Genomic DNA, 12,531 nt, shown 5'->3' on the forward strand with positions numbered 1-12,531 from the left:
TTTCAAGCCAATCGGATGAAAATTGATGATTTTAGAAATTTGAAATTGTTTTTGACCTTTGACCTATGTTGACCTTTAGGCCTATGTTGATCTCATCAATAGTTGGTGGTTGAATTAAGTTCGCCGATATGTAAATCCTCTTCATATTTCAAGTCAATCGGATGAAAATTGAGGATTTTAGAAATTTGAAATGGTTGTTGACCTTTGGCCTATGTTGACCTTTTGGCCTATGCTGATCTCAAAAATAGTTGGTGGTTGCTTTCAATAAGGTGATATGTAAATCCTCTTCAAAATTCAAGTGAATCGGATGAAAATTAAGGATTTTAGAAATTAAAAAAAGTGGTTGACCTTTGGCCTACATTGACCTTTTGAACTACGCTGATCTCAAAAATAGTTGGTGGTTGAATTCAGTAAGCCGATATGTAAATCCTACTCAAATTTCAAGTCAATTGGATGAAAATTGAGGATTTTAGCAATTTGAAATGGTTGTTGACCTTTGGCCTATGTTGACCTTTTGACCCCAAAAACATATAGGATTTTGTCGGACCACGAACTCTACCATTTGGTAAAGTTTCGTGAAGATCGGTTTAAAATAATTGTGTCCTGTAGGCAAGTATAAGTGAGCGGACAGACAAACAAACACACAAACACACAAAAAACACACAAACCGGATTGAGCAATATACCTGCAATGATTATTATTTGTTTTTGCCAAGTAATAATAAAAATCAACTTTAAATGGCCACTCGTTCTTAGAAACCACAGCATTAGTGTGCGCATCCGTGTACTTGTTGCTCCCCATAAACATGGCGGCCGGGTCTTCATGGTGGCACGGCTGGGTTCTGTAGGTGGCATCGCGACTACGCCCTCGAGTGTATAATAGCCGGCGAAGCCGGTGTTGTGAATGAACGCGTACGTATTATGTTGAAAAGCCAGATTTTGCTGGATCCCTTGAGAATTTCGAAGCTTTGACGCACCAAATCGCTCCATGTAGGCCGCCATCTTGCAGATGCGGAAGTATGCATAACAAATTGAAAAAAGTTCAATAGGAGTTTGTTTCACCCATCTTTTTTTGATTCACAATCTTATGCACCTCTAATTTGTAATTAAAATACGTTAAGACCAACCTCGGCCCGCACGGGCCTGGTTATCTTCAACGAAAATCGTCACCAAACACCGGAACCAATGAGATTCGAGCATTTGAAAAAATATTTCAAAAACCAAATCACTCAATGGAGGCCGCCATCTTCCGGATGCGGAAGTATGCATAAAAAAATTGCGAAAAAGTTCAATAGGAGTTTGTTTCACCCGTCTTTCTTTGATTCACATTCTTATGCACCTCTAATTTGTAATTAAAATACTATAAAACCAACCTCGTTCCCCGGGCCCGCATCGGCCCTGATTGTCTTCAACGAAAATCGTCACCAAACACCGGAACCAATGAGATTCGAGCATTTGAAAAAATATTTTTAAAAAGCTTATTACCGCGTTTTGGAGGGTGAAAACGGCGTCAAATATTCTAAAATTGACGAAGAATTATTTTTTTAGAAATCTCGCGGCTGCAGGGGATAGTTTTTCACGGCCGGAAATATCCGAAATTGAGACGGAATTCACCGAATTAATCAACTAAATTTTATAAATTTTAATCTCATCCAGAATGCAAATGGTGTCATTTTGAACGAGGTACGGTACCTACTACACCAACCTACTACCAACTACCTAACCTACTGATGCCAGAGTGATGGGTAAAATAGTGGCAAGAGGCTTTTGCTTCGCCGGCTTATTGCGGCTTTGCAGTCGGGTACTTGTATAACTATGGGTTTGGGTACGGTACTTTGGCGTCAAGCTTCACCTTCGGGCCACTTCGGACAAATTAAGCACAGGTTTCCTTAATGCAGTAGTGTGTAGCGGTTACCGGTAGCATGACACAATTACCTTGCACCGGCCGATGACGCAACTGGCGAGCGGTCACGTGTCCGGACTCGCCCGGGCGTGTTCAGACTTGCCTTTACCGGGCGAACGCTTGCCTTGCATACCACGCCCCGTTGAGAGGTGTGGCTTATCTATTTGCATACCACGCCCCGCCTGAGAGGCATGGCTTTTTTGTGTTGAGTTTCTGATATATATTGCCGCCCGTTCGATGGGCTGATTCAGTGCTTTTGAGTTCGTTTGAGTGTGCTTGGAATAAATAGCTCAGAGAAACTTAATTCCTGGCGTCGTCCATTTTTCCGATTTTATCGTGCGAGCACAGCTCCCACAATTGGTGACCCCTTTCTACGAACACGGCGATGGAGTCAGCTGTAGCTTTGAAGCTCCCGGGCTTTTGGGAATCTCACGCGGCCGTTTGGTTTGCTCAAGCGGCTTCTCAATTCGCCCTGCGGAACATTACAGAGGACACGATGCGCTACCACCACGTGGTCTCCGCGCTCAACGCCTCCGCCGCGGCCCGGGTCCTGAGCTTCCTACAGCACCCGCCGGACGCCGACAAATACGGCGCTCTCAAAGGCCTACTCCTCGGTGCGTTTGGACTCACGGAGACCGAACGCGCACGACAACTACTACACCTCCCGGAGCTGGGCGAGGCCCGTCCGTCCGAAAGCATGGACCACATGCTTGCTCTTCTCGGTGACCACAGCCCGGACTTCCTCTTCCGCGAGCTGTTCCTCCAGTGGCTACCCGGGCAGGTACGCTTAGCGTTGGCTAATTCGCCCATCACGGACCCTCGCGCCCTGGCCAAGGAGGCCAATAAATTTTTCTCGGCCAGGCGACATGTCCGAGCAGCCACCTGGGACCCTGGGCCGACCGAGGCAACGCCCGCGACACGACCGGCGCCTCCACCGGCCGAGTCCGCGCCACTGACGGCTGCGGCCGCCGCGACGCCCCGTCGACCGAACCCGATGCGACCGCCGGAGCCTCCACCAGAGCGGACCATGTGCTATTACCACGCCAGGTTTGGACAGAAGGCCAGAACGTGCCGCCCACCGTGCACTTTCGGCGGGTCGGGAAACGACCAGGCCGGTGCTCGCTGCTTGCCATGAGCATCGGCCAATCAGGCAGCCTTCTGTTTATCACGGACACTGAGTCTGGGCGGCGTTTTTGTGTGACACCGGCTCTCAGCTGAGCGTGATACCTGCCTCGGTGGAGGACAAACAGGCCGCGCTTTGCGGCCCCGCCCTGGTCGCTGCAAACGGTTCCTCCATCCGCACCTTCGGTTCGCGCAGCGCCGCATTCTGCTTCGGGGGGCCAGCGCTTCAGGTGGGACTTCATCACGGCGAACGTGCCCATGGCCTTGCTGGGTGCAGATTTTCTTTGCGCACATGGGCTTTTGGTCGACGTCAAACGGCTTCGGCTCATCAACGCGGAGACCTACAGCTCGCTCGCTTGCTCATTGAGCGGCTCTGCTCCGACCAAGCTAGCCTGCGCGCTCACGGCCGTGGACGATTTCACCTGCCTACTCGCCGAGTTTCCCGCCCTCACGCAGCCGACGTTTTCGGCCGTCGCCGTCAAGCACGACGTCGAACACCACATCCCGACCACAGGTCCACCGGTCTACGCCAGGGCTCGCCGCCTCGACCCGGCCAAACTCGCCGTAGTGAAGACGGAATTCGACGCGCTGGAGCGATTGGGAATTGTGCGGCGCTCGAATAGTGCATGGGCCTCACCCCTGCACATCGTGCCCAAACCGGGTGGCGGATGGCGACCATGCGGCGATTACCGCCGCCTCAACGATGCCACCACCCCCGACTGGTACCCAATACCACACATACAGGACTTTTCCGCCCGTTTGGCGGGGCGGGTGATCTTCTCCAAGGTCGACCTGATTCGGGGCTACCACCAGGTACCTGTCCGGCCGGCCGACGTTCCGAAGACGGCTGTAATTACACCTTTTGGCCTCTTCAAGTTCCTCCGAATGCCGTTCGGCCTTAAGAACGCGGCCCAGGCCTTCCAGCGGCTGATGGACAGTGTGCTGCGCAATCTCACCTTTCTGTTCATCTACCTGGATGACATTCTCATCGCCAGCACTTCCCGGGCGGAACACCTCGTCCACCTGCGCCCGCTTTTTGAGCGCCTCGGCCAGCACGGCCTCATCATCAACCCGGCGAAATGCCAGTTTGGCGTAACGGCCGTCGACTTCCTGGGGCACCGCATCACAAAGCGCGGGGCCATCCCGCTGCCTACCAAGGTGGAGGCAGTCACAAGTTTCCCGCGCCCTCGCTCCATCAAGGCCCTACAGGAATTTTTGGGGATGGTAAATTTCTACCAACGGTTCGTGCCTCGCGCCGCCCAACTCATGCGCCCCCTGTACGAAGCCCTCCGGGGCAAGCCGGCCAAGCACGACGTCGCCTGGACCACAGAGATGGACGCGGCGTTCACGGGCGCTAAGCTGGCCCTCGCCAACGCGACCATGCTGGCGCACCCGGCGCTCGACGCACCCATCGCCCTCACCACGGACGCTTCCGACTCCGAGGTGGGCGCCGTGCATGAACAGTGGGTGAACGGGGCTTGGCAACTGCTGGCCTTCTTCAGCCGGCAGCTTCGCCCTAACGAGCGCAAGTATCGCGCTTTCGACCACGAGCTCCTCGGCCTTTACCTGGCTGTTCGCCACTTCCGCCATCTTTTGGAGGGCCGCCCGTTCACGGTGTTTGTGGACCACAAACCCCTGGTCTTCGCCATGGCCAAGGTTATGGAGCCGTGGTCAGCCCGCCAGCAGCACCACCTCTCTGCCGTGTCCGAATTTACGACGGACATCCGGCACGTCGCGGGCAAGGACAATGCTGTGGCCGATTGCCTCTCCCGGTCCGGCGCGAACGCCGTCCACCTGGGTGTGGACTTCGCCCGCATGGCGGCCGAACAGACCGCTGACCCCACGGTGCAAGCCCTCCGGACAGCGGACACAGGCCTGCGGTTGGCCAACGTCCCCTTCGTGGACACAGGCATAGTTCTCCTGTGCGACGTCTCCCTGGGCCAACCTCGCCCCATCGTGCCCACTGGATGGCGGTGGCACATTTTTGACGCCCTCCACGGCCTTTCCCACCCGGGCCGGAAAGCATCACAGAAGCTCGTGGCAGTGAAATTCGTCTGGCACCGGCTCCGTAAAGACGTCCGCGGCTGGGCCAATGCCTGTGTCGCCTGCCAGTGCGCAAAGGTCCACCGGCACACCCAGGCCCCGTTGGCACCATTCGACGTGCCTGCGCGGCGCTTCGACCACGTCAATGTGGACCTGGTGGGACCCCTTCCCTCCTCGCGGGGATTCACCCACCTCCTCACAATGGTGGACAGGACCACCAGGTGGCCGGAGGCCGTCCCGCTGGCATCAACAACATCCGCCAACGTGGCGCAGGCCTTCATTGGCACCTGGATTGCCCGTTTCGGCGCCCCCTCGGACATCTCCTCCGATAGAGGCCCGCAATTCACCTCCGAGCTTTGGGGCGCGGTCGCCCAGGCCTTGGGGGTCAAGCTTCACCGCACCACGGCCTACCACCCCCAAGCCAACGGCTTGTGCGAGCGGTTCCACCGCTCGATGAAGGCCGCTCTCAGGGCCAGCCTCCAGGACGACGGTTGGGCCGACAGGCTCCCGTGGGTCCTATTGGGCCTCCGAACGGCCCCTAAAGAGGACCTCCAGGCTTCCACCGCCGAGCTGGTCTACGGTCAGCCACTGCGCGTGCCGGGCGAATTCATCCCTGATGCCACCGGCCCCTGGTCCGCGGCTCACCAACGCTCGGTCCTCCAGGAGGCCGCCAGGAGATTTGCCCCCGTGCCCACGTCCCACCACGGCTGCCCCCAACCCCACGTCCCCCCAGCACTTCGCACTGCGGAGTACGTTTTTATCCGGCACGAGGCACACCGGGGACCGCTCTGGCCGCCGTACGATGGACCTTTCCGGGTCCTGAAGAGGGACGACAAGTCGTTCACCATCGACATCGGCGGCAAGCCGGACCGCATCTCCGTGGACCGCCTCAAGCCGGCCCATTTGGACCTCGACCAACCTCCACGGTTGGCCCTTCCTCCACGACGGGGCCGTCCCCCGTCAACCAGGCCCCCCGCCCGACCATCCACCGCCACGCCACCTACCACCCCCACACGAATCGCCAGGGGTCGTTTCGGCCGGGTCATCAAGACCCCCCTCAAACTGACTCTCCCGGTGCATGTTTATTCTGGGGGGGCGCATGTAGCGGTTACCGGTAGCATGACACAATTACCTTGCACCGGCCGATGATGCAACCGGCGAGCGGTCACGTGTCCGGACTCCCCCGGGCGTGTTCAGACTTGCCTTTACCGGGCGAACGTTTGCCTTGCATACCACGCCCCGTTGAGACGTGTGGCTTATCTATTTGCATACCACGCCCCGCCTGAGGCGTGGCTTTTGTTTGTTGAGTTTCTGATATATATTGCCGCCCGTTCGCTGGGCTGATTCAGTGCTTTTGAGTTCGTTTGAGTGAGCTTGGAATAAATAGCTCAGAGAAACTTCATTCCTGGCGTCGTCCATTTTGTCCGATTTTATCGTGCGAGCACAGCTCCCACAAGTGTATCGTTTCAGTAGTATCGTTTTCGTAATAATAATAATAATATAGTAAATATAACCATAATACTTTAATAATAATATAGTAAATATAACCATAATACTTTAATCCCAATGTCGTTAACGGATTGAAGCGGTGTATGGTTCATGATCAATGATGCGCGGTGTTCGACACTAATATTAATAACCGACGAGTGTGAGGAATTAGTCTCGGTTTTTTGATACTAATATCATTTTCGAAATAATGATAACGTAAAGTTAATATTATAGTGAAGGAGCTGCGCTCCAACGCGAGTCGAAAGAATTGACGCGACCAAAGACGGAATTCGTCCGAGTTGCTTTATTGAAACAAAACAGCTCAGGTATTCTGAAAAGCCCGTTTATCGGGCAGCAATATATATACACATTTATGCCCGGGCGTTTGCCCGGGAAAACAGAGACTGGGCATGCCCGGGTGTCAAGGGCGAGTCCTGGAAAGGCGAGTCTGGACATGCCCGGGCGTCCTGGACGCGGCCTGGCAAGTCGAGGCTGGGCGTGCCCGAGCGCTCTGGGCGAGCCCTGGAAAGGCGAGAGCGGGCATGCCCGGACGCTCTGGGCGAGCCCTGGAAAGGCGAGTCTGGACATGCCCGGGCGTCCTGGACGCGGCCTGGCAAGTCGAGGCTGGGCGTGCCCGGGCGCTCTGGGCGAGCCCTGGAAAGGCGAGAGCGGGCATGCCCGGGAAAGACGAGACCGGGCGTGCCCGGGAGGTTCGGGCGTGCCCGGGAACAGCGAGTCCGGGCATGCCCAGGAGAGGCGCGTCTGGGCCCTTTCGGACGAGCCCGGCATGGCGATCGCGCCCTGGCCGCGTCCTGGCAGGTGCAAGGCGATTGTGTACATTCAGCGGGAACCGCTACAATAGTAAATCTAATCATAACACTAATCCCTTCGTAGTGACTGCAAACGCACTGGAAGTTAAAATATATAATGTTCTCCATACTAGTACCGACTGCAAAGCCGCAATGAGCCGGCGAAGCCAAAACCTCTTGCCACTATTTTACCCATCACCATGGCATCAGTAGGTTAGGTAGTTGGTAGTAGGTAGGTAGGTAGTTGGTAGTAGGTAGGTAGGTAGTTGGTAGTAGGTAGGTGTGGTAGGTACCGTACCTGGTAAGACTTGGTAAAAGAGAAGAGCAGACAGTCCTCCCCAATGGCAATACCTGCATACAATAAATGTCACAAGAAGCTTAAGGAAGTAACTATACGATGTGCGATCTTAAGGCCTATTTTTAACTGGGCTTAACATACGTTTTCACAGTAAGTGTGTAGTCTTCTAACTTCAGTTGCTGTCAGGCGCCAGGGCTGGTTCTCTGACTCTCCGGACACGGCGGCTTCGTCCACCAGAAGAAGTTAGCTTGCAGTGATTAATTCGGTGAATTACGTCTCAACTTGGGATATTTCCGGCCGTGAAAAACTATCCGTATTTCTAAACTAAATATGTAAACTGCTTATACCGTATTTCTGGCCGTGAAAAACTATCCCATATGTTACGTGGTCCTCCCGGTAACTACCTGGTCTTGGTGACCCCCGGACCGTGGGAGGACCCCGCCAGAAAGATATATGATCTATACGCGTTCGTAATGCAATCAATAGGAAAGACACAAACAATTCAGGTCAATAAGCAACCCCACACCAAGGATCCGGATCAATGAATAATATATTCTCAATCCATCAACAACAATCAACAATCAATCAGCAATATTACTAAGATGGCCATCTCATATATTTCCCCCCTTTCCCCACTCACGACCCCTCAATAGTCACTGTCCCTCACAATGTCTCTGGGCCCCACCAGACCAAGGTGAAGGTCGACTTCTCCGCACACGGGCGGTTGAACGGACCCCTGGCTGACGTGCTCCAAACGTGCACGTCGCGTACCGGGAACAGCTGCTGCAGCGCACACCTCCTTGCAAAGCAAAGCGGGCAAAGCAAAGCGCGGCTCGCAAAGCGCGCGAGGCCCAAGGTGCGATCCGTACACGCCCTCGGAGGCGTCGAGGCGAACAGTGCCGGACGCTTGGTTCCTTCCAGGAAGCCACGGCAACCTGACACGTAACAGGCAATCACCCCGCGCAGGTAACTCCTCTCGCCAGACGGGCTTTTCAAACTCAGCGTTCCCAACGCTAATCAATATCGACCCCGCTCGCGTCGGAGCTGGGCGAGGAGCAGAAGATGGCCGCTTTCTCCCAGACCTCGTGTCTTTTTCTTCTCCTTCCGGTTCACTATCCCGTTTCCGGTCTCCTGTTATCCGGAGCCTCTCTAACCATTTAACCACAACAACCTTTAATAGAATAAACATTAATAAGCAATGACATGAATAGTAATTCACCTAAATCCGGGATCCGTAACACATACGGCCGCGAGATTTCTAAAAAATAATTTTTCGTCAATGTGAGAATATTTGACGCCGTTTTCACCGTCCGAAACGCGTAATAAGCTTGTAAAAAAATATTTTTTCAAATGCTCGAATCTCATTGGTTCTGGTCTTTGATGACGATTTTCGTTGAAGATAACGAGGTTGGTCTTAACGTATTTTAATTACTAATGAGAGGTTTCATTAGATTATGAATCAAAGAACGACGGGTGAAACAAACTCCTATTGAACTTTTTCGCAATTGTTTTATGCAAACTTCCGCATCCGGTCGATGGCTGTCTCCAGCACTCCATCCAGTGAGCGCTTTCATTTTAGAAATATTTTTGCAAATGCTCGACTCTCATTGGGTCCGGTGTTTGGTGACGCGTTTTATTGAAGATAACCAGGCCCGTGTGGGGCGATGTTGGTCTTAAATTATTTTATTAACACATCGGAGGTGCATAAGATTGTGAATCAAACGACGACGGGTGAAAGAAACTCCCAATGAACGTTTAAAATGTGTTATGCATACTTCCGCCTCCGCAAGATGGCTGCGCCCACTGCGCTTCGGATTCTCGAGCCAAGGCATAATCAGGTTTTCAACATAATACGTACTCGTTTATTGACAACACCGGCTTCGCCGGCTATTAAAGAAGCGGAAGTTTTGTGTCCGTTACGTCATTACGTCTATGATGTCATTATGTCTACTAGGGCATGCCCGTACTATATATATAGGACGTGCCCGTAAGTGCGTGATGTTACCGTACAATGAATGTATCGTCCCGACGCCGCAGCTCGGATGGCGCTGCAGTTAATCGGGCCCCCAAATTCCTCATCGACGATAACTAAACAATATATTATATGAATCGCACCGTACATACCTCCTTCTAGATCTTGTTCTTGTCTTGATATACTCACTCAGGCTCACTCTATCACGACTGAGTCCTCCCAGCTCCTCCAAATGGCGCCCGCTAGCCGCTACGTAAGTCCGGAAGTGACGTCCTCATTTGACTGTCCGGAAGGTCGCAAATCGCAGTTACGATGAATCGCAAATTAGTTTTAATTAGTTTTAAAACATAGTTTAACGGCAACATAGTTTGCCGACGGGAAATAAATGAATACGCTCTCAAATGTGCCATCCGAGGCAGAGTCTGTTCGCCACGTTCGGCACACGTGATAGCTCGCTGCTCTCTGATTGGTTGAATCGTTTTTTGGACATAGCTCGGTAACTACTTCTGCGATTAATTTAAAACCTTGAAAAGGCACATCCTCGGGTCCCCAGCAATATACCTGGCAAGTTTCAAGTATATCAGACCGGTAGTTGTCGAGAAACAGCGGTCACAGACAAACATACATACAAACATACAAACATACAAACATACAAACATACACACAGAGATTGCTGGAATTATAGATAGATGATGTCATTAGGACGGCTGCTCCACCGACCGACATTTGAATTTATAAGTAGGCCCTAGGCCTACACCGGCTTATTACGGGAGCAGCAGAAAGGGTCATTCCTCTTTGGGGTATAAAGATCACAGTCGATCTATGGTCAGGTCTCAATAACATTGGGTGTGTGTGTGTTCATTTACCAAGGTTATTGTGGAGAGATCGCCAAGTGGTTTAAGCATTCGAGCAAGCACTCCATTCAAAACCGTTAAGGAACGGCTGGCTTGGCAAGCGCTAGCTAGCAGCTTGGTAAATGAGCACACCTCCAACCGTTGTGGTTTATATAGATTACAGTAGATCTTCGCTCAGTTCTGTCAGTAAGAAACTACCTCATGGATGCCGAGATTCCTCTAAATTTCTTTGTTTAATGTTATAAGCAGCTTTAGTGACGGTTTGAAAAGCTAATAATATGTGTTTGTGGTTTATAATATTTTACAAGTCAGGCTACGCCGCTGTTAGTGTTAGACTTTTGGTCTTGTTTCTGGAAAATTGAGATGCCTCAAAAACCAAGGACACCTCCTACATTGAACAGAAATCAGCAAGAGGAATATTACCAAAGGAAACCAGCAAGAAATCCAAGTCAAGGTTGTTGTATCAGCAGAAAATATCCGATGGCAGAAAAATGTGTTGCACACTTTGAGCAAGATCGCCCGTAGGCCGTAGGGCGGGTCGGGTACTCTGCTGGTAATATTAATAGGAAAGCCGTTTCCTCGTCAATAACCGCCATGGCGTCCCCATATAGCTGTTTTCTGTTTATTCAGTGAACCAATAAGAAAAGCGATGCTAACCTTTTTCCTTTTATCCTCAATCCATCATTATATCCAATCCATCGTTATCAATCAATTTTCTGAGTCCATTGCGTGGACAACAATAATGTGCGGTGTAACAGGCGGTATTTGTCATGCGTTATTTCTCCACTTTCGTTTGTTCGTCAAACTTCGAACCGTCCTGCATACAGTTCTTCTCTCCATGAAGTGATTCATAAGAAAAATGTTGTGTAACAAAATATTTAAGAATAAATGTATATCGACCTGTATCCCTTCAGGAGTTAAAGACGGTTGGTGTTTCAGACGGAAGTGACGTCGTAACGGTAAATTATCCTCTGGTGAGTGGAAATACAATCATAATGCTTTTTATTTATGCTTTTTGTCAAGGCTTTAAACCTTTTGCTGTGCATTGCATAATGATTTTGTCATTGTGAATAATTATCCATGTACCGCACTTCATTAAACTTTAATGTCATGCCGAATCGTAACGTATAACGTAATTCTTTTGTATTTCTGAGGATAATGCGTCACCCAATTCGTATCGTTATAATATACATCGAGCGTGGATTTCTTTTACGTTATTTATTATTTCATCGAAGCATGCCGATGGGTAAACCGTTGTTTAAAAGGTGACGTTATGATTGGTCGAATTGTTAATTGCAATTTAAATCAATAGCGACCCTGACTTGATCAATGGGTGTGTCTCCATTGTTGTCCGTCGGAGAGTCATCTCGCAATCTGAGCTGCAAGTCCTTGGCTTTGTTTAAGTATCACTCGCTCTACCATGGGTAGTTTAGGCTTTAGCACAAACTCCACTGTCATACTCATAACTAAGTTTGTCCCGGTAGGTTTGTTAAGTTTATATACAACGCATAACTATATAATATAAGGAGGTTCTGTTAAATTTGAATGATAATGATAACAATGGAATCCCCCTATTGTGTGGATTTTACCAATTAAAATCCCCAACCACAATGATCACTCGATTTTATGGTATTTTGTCAGCATGTCCATAAGCCTACTGTTGTCTTAACGGTTTATGGTAACTGGCTTGAGTCCTTGGGGGTCCTGAGTCTGAGCTCCTGTCATGACGTTGAATTAACACCAGGTGGGTTGACTCAGCCTGTCATCTTTCTGAGGTCTGCAAAATGAGTACCAGATGACCGGTGATGGGGGGGGCATTGCATTAGCGGCAGCCATGCCCCCAGAAAATGATGCAACCAAGAGCCACAGGCTGCACACGAACCGCCGCCAGCATGTCCATGATGTGGATGGCCATAATTGAATGCCCACCTGATAATGCACTTGCAGATCATTGAGATGAACTTCATAAATCTGAAATTATTTAATTTGGGTGTTTGCTAATCGGAGGCTCGCAAGATGGTGTAGAGGTAGCGTGCTCACCTT

General features: G+C 51.0%; 2 protein-coding genes across 3 annotated transcripts in view; one reads left to right on the forward strand and one right to left on the reverse strand.

Annotated features, from left to right (window-relative positions):
• The window catches only part of LOC137434523 (uncharacterized), a 319,351-nt gene that overhangs the window by 106,897 nt on the left and 199,923 nt on the right, over positions 1 to 12,531 (reverse strand). The gene's annotated exons all lie outside the window — the stretch shown is intronic.
• LOC137434525 (chromobox protein homolog 3) overlaps positions 1 to 12,531 on the forward strand; it is a 77,338-nt gene that overhangs the window by 9,858 nt on the left and 54,949 nt on the right. The window contains exon 1 of one of the 2 annotated variants that reach the window (XM_078785634.1): positions 11,403 to 11,462. The exons of the other annotated variant lie outside the window; for it this stretch is intronic. The gene's annotated coding sequence lies outside the window, so the exon portion shown is untranslated. Of the gene's footprint in view, positions 1 to 11,402; positions 11,463 to 12,531 lie in introns of those variants that run through there. 2 annotated transcript variants of the gene reach the window in all.

Source organism: Myxine glutinosa, chromosome 10, assembly GCF_964187855.1.
Source record: "Myxine glutinosa chromosome 10, kmMyxGlut1.1, whole genome shotgun sequence".
Lineage (NCBI taxonomy): Eukaryota > Metazoa > Chordata > Myxini > Myxiniformes > Myxinidae > Myxine > Myxine glutinosa.